Raw genomic sequence first — 9,172 nt, 5'->3', positions numbered from 1 at the left:
CGTTGCACAAGCATCGCCTATTGGGAAAGGGATGGTGTGAGCTTCCTAAAATGTGCACCTTCTCAACTAACGGATGGCGAAATCGCCACCCGTTAGTTGAGGTAGTCCTAGAGGCCGGCCCAGACGTTGTCTTCGACGTCGTCCTAGACGTCGTAATTGAGGTCATCTAAGAGGTCGTCCTCGGTGTCGCCCTAGACAGCGTCCTTAACGTCGTCCTAGAGGTCGTCCTTTACGCCGTACTTGGCGTCGATCTCCAGGATGTTGTCCTCGACGTCGTCCTATGCGTCGCCCTAAACTTTAAAGGGACGAGCAACGATTTTTGTACTTTGCGCAAATACCGCTAAGAACGGATCCCTGACGTTAATGACCTCTGAAACACGCGTTCGTTTTTCACCACACGCATTAGAAGCCTAAAAAAAATTAAGCAAAAACGAGCAGCGTTCACCTCCTCGACTCTCAGTCAGAACAAGCGACCGCGCGATTTGGAGCCGATTGTACGTCGCCAATGTTGATCCTAGCCGCGCGCTGTTGTTGGCAAAGCACAGGACACGCGTTGAGTTCCAGACATTGCTGTGGCTCGGCTATTGTCGTCATTGCAACGATTCGCAACGAGACACTACCCGAACGCTTCTGTAGCTATCGATTATTTCGAGCCCAAATCGAGTGCGCACACATTACTCGCGTCCAATCTATAAACCGTATTTAATTATTGTCACTGGGAGGTACTGCGATCCCTCAGTTACGTCATCAAGTTTCGCGAAGGAGAGTTTAAATAAAAACACTCCCTTTTGTCATTGAAATTACACCGGGGGGGATCGGTGGCCAAGTGGGCTCAAGCGCACACCCAGCTCGACGCGCGTGGAGCGAAAGCTCGCGCTGCAGAACCCAGGGATCCTGTGTTCGAGCCCCACCGCTGCCCGTTTCGATCTGGATGAGCATCGTACCGGCGTGCGGTCGTGTATCACTACTGCGTGGTGCACGTTAAAGACCCCAGGCTAGCGGTTGTACTGCTCTGGCTAAATTGCTCATCTACAGCGTGTGACTCGTCGCAACTTTAATGGCAGACCAACTACACGCTGTATAAATATCCCCACAACCACAATTATTATTATGAAATTACACCGCAACCAGGTATTGGTCAGTGGCGTTGCGTACGAGTATCATTGAGTCCCACTAGTGTCGGTAAGCTTGTGTAAAGTGAAAAACATTCAAAGTGAATACCGTTGCGTCGCCCCCTTAATACGTGTAGTAACATTACTCAAGAACATTTCTCCCGCGGGAGTAGAACGCTTTCGCCTTTCTACACGTCACCAGTCTTAAAGGGGCGCTGACAGGGTACTTATGTTCGGCAATGTTTTTTTTTTACAAATGTCATATGAGAGTAAATTACCCAGAAAATGATTCGCGGATTGAAATTCGTTTTCTTTCCGCCCGGAAACCGCCGATGGAGAACTGGCCAGTTTGAGTCGCGCTCACGCTCTTCTCCGTGGTCGCGTGCCGCTTTCTATGGTTTACACACGACCACCAAACATATTAAAAGTCGTGGGTTATCGAAGCTTACACACAATATTAAAAATAGAAAATAAATATAATACTCATTTCTTGTTGCTGCAAAAAAGTTGCAAATACGTTGATTGAAAAAAAAAAAAATATGCACAGCCACGTGACTTCCGCCAACTCCCTCCTCCTCTATAATTCTTCCTCCCTGGACCAGTGCTTTTTTTTTTTTTTTATAAAAAAATATGTGTGACACTGCAGCAGAATATTGATTGGGTAGTCTTCCACACAATAATGAATCGCCAGAAAAAAAGAGGGGGGGGGGGGTCAATGTCTCTTTAAAGAACCGCAGAAAAGAAAAAAAATGTTTTTTTAACAAACTGGTTGGGACACGCATGTAAAAAAATGTATTTTACTAAAAAAAAAATATTTTTGAGCGCAAGATTGACGGCGCGAGGTTTGTTTCAAATTCCGCACGCAAAGGCCAGGACGTCACGGAATGGTCATACACTTTTTCCACCTCAACTAGATTAGCATGCACTCTCTTTACCTCAACGTGATGGCCAAGCCGATACACCTCTCCTCCACGCGTCCAAAATGCTGAGAGAGAGAGAACAAGTGAATAGGAGGTGACTACCGACTAAATCGCGTCTCTCGCCGTCAATATTACACTAAAAATGTTTTTCTTTTCGCGAAAAATTTTCTTTCTTGGCTCGAGCGTCTCAACCAAACAATACAAAAAATAATTATTTTTTTTTCTTTTTTTTTTTGTGTGTGTTTTTTTAAGCGTCTTCCTGTAATATATTTACTACCATGAATCTTCGAAACTATTAAAACCCGATAAAAAATGCTCGAACCATTCTGTGACGTCACACGAGATGTCTGACGTCACAGAATGTTTCGCGCATATGGTGACGACCGCAGGGGCTCTAATCTCGGCATTTGGCGTAAAAGTCGACCAGGAATCCGGCGGCCGTGATTGCCGGCGCTGCTCTTGATCTTTGCGCTGTCCAATTACGGCGGTCGAATTCCTCGCCGACGTTTTCGCCAAGGGTCAAGATTGGAGCACTATTAGAGACTACTGTAGTGCTCCACCTCGAGCGCGGGGTTTCTGCGCTCGATAATACTCCGTCGCACACGCATACAAAGCACAGCGGCACCTCAAGAGCGCGTTCTGGAGGCAGAGCTTCAAGTGGCTTCTTAGGCTGTCACCAACTAAAAACAGGCCAGGAGAGACTGATTTGGAAAGATAATAAATAGTCCTTATATGTAAGCCACTCCAACGTAGTTTCGTGAAACGCCCAGAAAGGTTGCTTAAGGCCAGGTAAAACTAGCGTCACGGAAGCTTGTTGCGCGTCATTGACCGCCGCGGGCTGACGGTTTAAACCAACTTTCGCCCTCAGCGGCTCGCCGCTTGGCGCCGTAAGCCACCAGCTACTACCGACCGATATCTCTCTTTTTTTGTCAACTACTTCACACAGTAATTCAACTTTACCTTTGGCAATAAACGATTGGAACATACTACCAAATGATATTGTTACCATAACTGACACACATAAATTTGCCGCCTCTGTAACCACTTTCATCTCTTCATTATCCGACTAGTTCCACCTTCAATTGTGTTAAAATTGTGTGCGGAAGTGTTCGATTAAGGAAAATAATAACAAATGTACCACTCCCTTGTGTAATGCCCGTAAGGGACTTCTAGGATAATAAATGATGGTGATGATGATGATGATGATGATGATGATGATGATGATGATGATGCCTAGGGAAGATGATGGGGCGAATGGGTCCTTCGGCGCCTTGACTGGCAGCTCCGGAAATCGGGCGCCCTGCCTAATCAGCTGTCTGGCTTCCGCAAACAACGTTGTACGACAGACGCGATCGGCAGCCTCGTATAAGACACGGAACAATTGAAGGCAACAAGGCAAGCAACAGCAATTTTCCTCAATATTAAGAAAGCCATTCGATGCAATTCCACACGAAACTGCTGTTGCTCAGCTTACAAGGCACGGCGTTGGAGGCCGAGCTCTGGCATTTGTACGCGCCATTCTTAAAGGAAGCTCTACCCACGTACGCCTAGGTGGAATTCGAAGTTCTCAACGTACGGTAACCCAAGGCGTTCCCCAGGACAGTGTTATAAGCCCTCTCTTATTTAACGCTGCTATGGCGGCTCTGTCAGAGGCTCTTCGGCGTATGAAGTCTTCGGGACCAGTCATTAACATAGCAATATACGCTGACGACGTAGCCCTATGGACTACCGCCCCGACTAAGATATTTAGCAAGATGCAACAAGCCCTTCAGGACGGATTGACTATACTTGTAGATGAAATCTCTAGACTAAACCTTACACTCTCCGCCTCCAAAACAGCTACCTGTCAATATCATCCATCGGCTAGAGCATCGATCAACCTAATCTACACAATTAACGGAACAGATGTAGCACGTGTCTGGACGTACTCCTACCGGGGGTTTCATCTGGATAACCGCATCTCCTGGAAGCCTGCAGTCAAGACAACACTGATCAGATGTTGCCGCCACCTCAACGCCATTCGAATGATCATGGGCAGCAGGTGGGGAACGTCTTAGTTCATTATGCTACAGCTGTTAGCGATGTGCGCGGCCAAAAGCGTCGCTGTGGTCAGCTTTCCACGATGGCCAATCCATGGGCATATGAGCACTGTCAGATTGTCAACTTTGACGGTGTTAGTTTCGGCTTGCGATGGCTCCTAGCTTCTACTGTGCTTTCTAAACAGACCATCGAACTCGTCGTTGCACCCAATGGTAAGTAGCCAGAATAACAACTGGTGACATCACGGCGAGGCAAATCCCAGTTGTGACGTCACGGAGGGAAACCATAAGAGGGCGCCACCGAAACATCTCGGCGCTAATACAGATGCCTCATTCTCTCGAGATTGCTATACGCCTTGCCGCCGATTCACATCAGCAATGCGCCGTCTGCAGCCATCGAGACCCTGCAAAGGATTTCAGTTCGCTTCTGTCTAGGTCTACCGAGATACTCCCCGAACATTCAAACGCTGGTTGAAGTGAAAATCATCTTTGTCGAGAACAACGGCAGAAAGCTGACACTTCGCCACATCGCAGGGCAAACATCCTGCCGGTCAACAGGGCCCCTCTTGAATTATATTCGAAATTGTCCTCAATCTCGCCTTGGATCTCTCGCTAGAGACTTCGAAGGAATTGTGGGCACCTTAGATACTATCTACCAGGCACCACTAATTCACGCCTCGCCGCTGAACATCAGTGAATCTATTCCGGAACTCAGAAGCAAACGCTTCACATCCCAAGTTTTCGCTCTGAACCTTGCAGAATACCGAATTGAGGTACATTTTCTAGGATAAATGCGTGTATATACCGACTGCTCGCTACTTCATAGCCACAAATCATCCACTGCAGCAGTTTCTATACCGGAGCTAAAAGCGGCCAAATCAAGGAAACTGAGCTTTCACACTACATCTACCACTGCCGAACTCACCGCGCTTTGTCTAGGCCTTGACATCCTCGACAGTATCCCTCACAGTAAAAAGACAGTGTTCGTCACATATTCCAGAATAGCTTTACAACTTCTCGGTAGCCTTGAAGACGCCCCACGACATGCCAGATACATTGCACACATGACAAGAAACTTAGAGTCTAAAGGATGGCAAATAGCATACCAATGGCTGCCATCACACGTCGGTATCTCTGGCAATGAGACAGCAGATCGGTTTGCTAATGCAACTCACCACCTTAATGTACCAACACTTGATATACCAAAGATGCCTGAGGCCAGACTTATTATTCATAAATAAATTAAGAAACTACATCCGGACACGCGCATCTTAACCGGGACACCATCCGCAAGCGTGCGTCCAAAGCTGTCCCGAACCTCCGCTTCTCTCCTGTACAGACTTGGCACTGGGTGTGCCTTCACTGCAAAAGCCCTTCACCATATGGACCCAACAATAAGTCCAAACTGTCCAACCTGTGATGTTCCCGAGTACCAGGACCATCTCTTCTAGACCTGCCCTACTCTAGCGGACAAAAGAAAATCGTTTCTTGACGGCCTGCGGCAAGCAGGCGTAGCAAGTGCTACAACACAGGACATTCTTTTCCCGAAAGGTTCTGCACGCGATGTCTCGAGGACATTCGCCGCACTCCTCAAGTTCTTGGAGGACACCAGTTTATTTGACCGCCTCTAACCACGGTGTTCTGACATACACTGGGCGATGCCAACATATCAACAATCCAGTCACAAGAACTAGCTGTTGACCAATCGTTCCTTTTTTAGAGCGCAGCTTTTTGGGGCCCGTTTCCGGCTCGAGCAGCGTCGCCGTCACCGTCGGCGTCGGCGTCGCGTGACCCCCCCCCCCCCCCCCCCCCCGAGGTCATGTGACCACCTGAGGTCACGTGACCCCCTGACGTCACGTGACCACTTGAGGTCACGTGACCCCCTAAGGTAACTGACCCCCTGAGGTCACGTGATTTCCTGAGGTCACGTGACCTCAAGGAGTCACCTATCCCTCAGTACGCTTTCATCCTCCTCCTGAAGAGCTGCGCTCTAACCGGTGTTACAGGGAATTGTAAACGGCTTTCTTTTTTTTACTCTTCCTTCTTTTTCTTTATCTCTTTTTCATCCCATTTTTTCTCTCTTTTCGTTTCAGTGCGCTCTTTTTTTACGCTCTCTTCTTTCTTCAACTCTTTTCTGATCTCTCCTTTCATCACCTTCCCTTTCCCGGAACTAACTCGACCCCATCAAAAAGTGTCCAACATGTTCCGGCTTTCTGCTACTTACTACTACTAAGATATAATGGATACAGACACAGTATAAAATTATAAAGAAGGAATACAAGCACACATTGAAGTTTATGTAAACAGTGTCGTAAAAACAAAGTTTAAAATAAAAATAAAAATATAAGCAATCAAATGGTAAAAAAGCGCGTTTGGTAAAAATCATAAAAGTGAAAAAGCTATATCACACATTCATAAATTCCAGGCACATATAAAAATGGCAATTTGGCATCGTCCACACAATAAAATCTAAACATAAACGTGATCACAAGGTAAACAAGATTTGTAATAAAAACCGATGCACAAAAATGTGGTTAAAGTACTTAAAATGTATTGCAACATGTCTATAGAATTATTTCTCATTGGCATGTAAAAAGGAGCGTAAATTTTTTAACTGTAGTTTGGTTTCCAGTAATTGTGAAGTTACTGCCGACTGCATTTAGGAGCTGGAGAACCTCAAAATTGGCCATTTGTTTTACGTAGTTAGTCCTAATAGATGGTGGTCTGTATGTTCTCATTGCCCTTGAATTATATTTAGACAAATCTGCAGGAATTAGGTCAAAGCCGCTTACTCCGTTTCTATGAAGAAGCTACCCAAGCTTATAATGGTAAAGCTTAGATAGTGGATGGATATTTCATATGTCAAATAGGCTTTAGGGCTTCACTACCGTGATTCGAGTTGGCCATTATTCTTAACATGCGTTTTGTAAACTGATGTCCATTATAGTTGGTTTTAACCGTAAGGCCCCAAACTGGTAAACAGTAGAGAAGTTATAGATAAAGAGAGTGTAGTATATTTGTACCTGCAACCATGTCGGTAAAAGGACTTCTGTCTTATAAACTATTCCTATTGTTCTAGAGAGGTCACTTTTATATGCTCAGTTTGTGTTGTCTCGTATAGATTTTCACTAAACCATACCCCTAGGAATTCTCAATCAGTTATACGGCCTCTAATGCAGTTGTTGATTGTCAAACATGGCTGTTCATTGATTTTGTTTTATTTTTTGGCATAAATGACATGTACGAAAATAACTCCTCTCCAGGTCGCTTGCACCTTTGCATTTATTCGCATTATACTCATAACATATACTTTGTTTTTGCAGCCTTGAATTGCATTTTTTTTTATGTGTAGCCACCTTTTTAAATCTCGTGGTTATGTGACAGATGGCGTGTTGATTTGGTGACACTCTTGAAAGTGGCCTTCATCTTTGGCACGCAGCCGGGGCAGCAGAGCACTGACCTCTCCCTCGGTGTTTCGGTTGCACCAACTCGGCAGGACCCAAAACCTGCGCCTCCTTCCCTTCAGAGCGCGGCGACGTCGCAATATCAACGAGCAGGCTAGGATAATCACATTCATACTGATCACAATGTCATCAACGACACCTACCATGCAGGCAGCGAGTGCGGTTTTGACGCTGATATATGTGAAAGATGAAAGCCGAAACAAGAATCAAACGAAGAGCAGACGACGAAAGAGCGGGAATACCGGCGGAGGCGCACGCGCGATCTCGAGAACGGGAGAGCCGGTGCTGTCACGTGACTATAACGCCCGCTAAACGGAGGCTAATATGACTCCCTCCCCTTGGGACGTCGGACAGCGGTGCCGCCCAGCGGTGCCGACCGGCGGTGCCGTTGCCGCTAGTGTGGTCAGGCCTTGAGTAACAACCATCAAGCAACACTGGCGGTCGCCATTTCTTGGGCACAAAGCGCATGATTGGATCCGAGACCTCGCCGAAAGCTGACGCAGCACTCGTGTCCAGTACATGGTACGTGATCACGCAATCTTTATTTCTCACTTTCAAATATTTTCTTGGTGGGAGGACTTTTTTTTAAATTTTTATTGAAAAGTATGACGTTCTGAAAACAGTGCAATAAATTTCGTGAGTGTGGTTCGCAGTGAGTATTCATTCATGGTTTCTCCACAGAGCCGGTGATAACTTTACGCGTTAGAGACTCCGGATCAAGATGTAATCCACGTTATGTCTGATTACCAGATTATTTTTGCCCGAAAACAGCGCATGGCACTGATCCTAAGCAAAATCTCACACTAAGCTTGGGAACGCCCTTTCATAGACGATCTAATAAATATACACGATGGCCGCTGTCTTCTATTAGCACTATGGGAATTCGACGAAAAGCGACTGAAAGACATTCATGAGTGAAAAAAGATGTATGTTTATTAAATATTTTTTTCCACCTCTGATTGAAGTCGGTACAGGAAGAAAACAAAACCGAGAGGCTTCTGTTTGGCGCTTTTCGTGCGGCTTGAAAGAAAACAAAAAACGTCTCCTGTTTGGAATTATTTATAACTTCACGCAACCACAGATGCGGAACGGTAAGAAACGCAATTCTAGGTCTCTAGAAAAACGCCAAAAGGCAGCCTATTGCGGCATATTTGCCCCCAAAGCAACGAACGGCCAAACACCCGCACATCGTGAGGCAAAATGCAGCCCGCCAGTGGGAGCGGTCCCTAATTTTACAGCGGTGAGCACTACCGGCCCGCTCCCCAGCTAAGTTCATTACATCGTTCCGGCCCTGGCCTCAAGAAAGCGAACCACTTCCGTCGAGGCTGGCCGAAGGGCGCTGCGCTGAACGCAATTATACACGGCCGGTCGAGCGGCGCACACACAATGGGAGCGGGGAGAACGGATGATCGTTGCGTTAATGCGTTTCGACGTGGAGATTTTACGACTTCATTGAAACAGAAGTCCTTCCGACCGGCTGCTTGCAAACCTTGCGGAAAAGAACGGCCCGGGTCGCAAGAAGCGGCAAGCCAACAGCCGAGCTGACGAAGCGAACAAGAGCAATGGGGTCCGAAGAGTTTTTCGTGTGCGTTTCTAAGCAGAAGAGCCTCATATCAAAACCTAAAATCGCCTCAACG

At 46.6% G+C, this 9,172-nt stretch overlaps 1 pseudogene; it reads left to right on the top strand.

Moving 5' to 3' along the window:
- Nucleotides 1-4,862: 4,862 nt before the first annotated feature.
- Nucleotides 4,863-5,702, top strand: LOC115315960 (annotated as a pseudogene).
- The last annotated feature ends 3,470 nt before the right edge of the window (nucleotides 5,703-9,172 follow it).

The sequence above is a fragment of the Ixodes scapularis genome, unplaced genomic scaffold (genome assembly GCF_016920785.2).
Source record: "Ixodes scapularis isolate PalLabHiFi unplaced genomic scaffold, ASM1692078v2 PGA_scaffold0__279_contigs__length_252992795, whole genome shotgun sequence".
Classification (NCBI taxonomy): domain Eukaryota; kingdom Metazoa; phylum Arthropoda; class Arachnida; order Ixodida; family Ixodidae; genus Ixodes; species Ixodes scapularis.
The sequence above is the reverse complement of the archived record's forward strand: the minus strand, read 5'-3'. Positions and strand labels throughout refer to the sequence as shown.